This window comes from Poecilia formosa, unplaced genomic scaffold (assembly GCF_000485575.1).
Source record: "Poecilia formosa unplaced genomic scaffold, Poecilia_formosa-5.1.2 Scaffold160, whole genome shotgun sequence".
NCBI classification, from domain to species: Eukaryota; Metazoa; Chordata; class Actinopteri; order Cyprinodontiformes; family Poeciliidae; genus Poecilia; species Poecilia formosa.
Genome location: NW_006800099.1, coordinates 81,506 through 83,423, shown reverse-complemented (window position 1 = coordinate 83,423; position 1,918 = coordinate 81,506). Strand labels below are relative to the sequence as shown.

At 33.3% G+C, this 1,918-nt stretch overlaps 1 protein-coding gene across 1 annotated transcript in view; it reads left to right on the top strand.

Annotated features, from left to right (window-relative positions):
* LOC103146518 (synaptosomal-associated protein 23-like) overlaps nt 1–1,918 on the top strand; it is an 18,730-nt gene that overhangs the window by 14,872 nt on the left and 1,940 nt on the right. The gene's annotated exons all lie outside the window — the stretch shown is intronic.

The following is a 1,918-nucleotide window of genomic DNA, read 5'->3' as shown; positions in this document are numbered from 1 at the left end:
AGACTGTAATTAAATCTAAAATGGAAACTTCTCAAATTATCAAATCTTAGGTTTATTATTCTAATTATTATTATTGTGTAACGAAGCTCATTGTCATGTGTTGTTGTGATCTGATTATGCCTAATTTAATTATCCGCCAAGCAGAAATGAAGCGAGGATAAAGGTGTTTTCAGCTCTTTGTTCCCATGTTTTTGCCATTTCAGATCTACAGGCGTATCCCCAAGAAACTAGACTTGGAATATCATTCGGGAATTTCATTCAAAAAGTGAAACTCAAAACACACATATATGGTATTTTCATTAAAAATAAAAAATAAAAATCAATGCACCTGATAGGATTTTTAAAGTATGTTCATGGACTGAGGAGTATATGAACATAGACATCAAAATTGAAATGCATAACTCTATGCCTAATGATGAGCTTCACTTCTTGAATTGAATTGAAAAAATACTTTTTAATGAGATATTTCTTGGAGATTCACCTGTAAATCCTGTTTCAAAAGCCAGAATGTTGCCTTTTTGGAGTGAATCAGGACAAAAATCTCTTCATGCTGGAATAAAAAAAACAAGCTTCCCCATTAATTTCTCACATTTTGATGCTTCAGACTGAGGTTCTTGTAGAAATATAATAACTTCCTATCGTAAGAATTCATTAATTTATTATCTCCTAAAGCAAATATCAACACTGAATTTGGGAATAGATGGCAGGGCTTAACCATTAAAACTTCAGCTGTGTTACATTTATCTTTAGGTTGTTTTTTTTTTTTTTTTTTTAGGTCTTTCTCTCTGATAGCAGTGTTGATGTAAATATGAAATATTCTCTAACTGTGTAGTCATTCTCTCAACCTGACTTCATTTTTTTNTTCACAAATCAGGTAATGTGCAGAAAATTCACTTCCTCATTCTCTGTAATTGCACAATCTGTAAACGTATAAAAACAAATGTTCAGTCCTCAAACACATTTGTAATATTTTATTATTTTTTTCCGTATTTTGTTGTATATGTCACCTGGGCATTGTTTTATTTTGTGGTTTTCTGGGCGTATGCTGTAAGCTTTGAGAAGTTCAGATTCAAAAAGCTTTGTTATTTTTTTTTTGTTTGTTTTATAGTAATATGTGATCTTCCCCATATAAATTACCATTACTGTGTTGTAATAGTCATTGTATCACTAAAGTGAAATCTATTCTAAAGTCGGAAAGAGCTAAATACCAGACAATTCTTAGCTCTGCTTTAATGCTTTGCACCATTTTGTGTTGGAATAAAACTCAAATTTTTATTTTTTATTTATTTTTTGGTTGCGATGTGACAAAATCTGGAAATGCTCAATGACTGTGAATAATGTTACTAAGCACTGAAACTGCAGAAAGAGTCACAGCAGCCGACTGTTCCTGGGTATTGGTTTTAAACTTTATTCTCAAAATGTGTCCTCATGTTTTCCCTTCACATTTTTGGATATTTTTACATAGCTAGAGAGAGAGTACAAAATGCAGATTAAAAACCACTGAACAGAAATGGCAGAGATAAGGAGTGGATGGAGGTGAGAGTAGACATGTCACATTCTTATTATAGATATAGTGACCAACTAAAAAAAACATACAATGCAAGTCATTCAAACCATTTATAGGTGTTTTCTTTTTTGTTTTTTGTTTTTTTTAGTACAAATTTAACTTGCTCACTGTTGAGAAGACTCACTAGATTGGTTCTTTGTAAATGTAGACCGTTAAACTCTTGAGGTGAATGCTCTCGCTCAACTTTATAAACATGGCTTTTATTGAGGTCACTTGAGTTGCACTGTGGCTCGGGGTGAAGAGCCTGTAGTGGAAGGCAGGACAGCAGTGTGAGCCTGCATTAGTGCCACCACACGGACTCGCATGGCTTGTGTACTGTAGTTTTCTTGTTTGCATGTGTTCAGGGGCGGA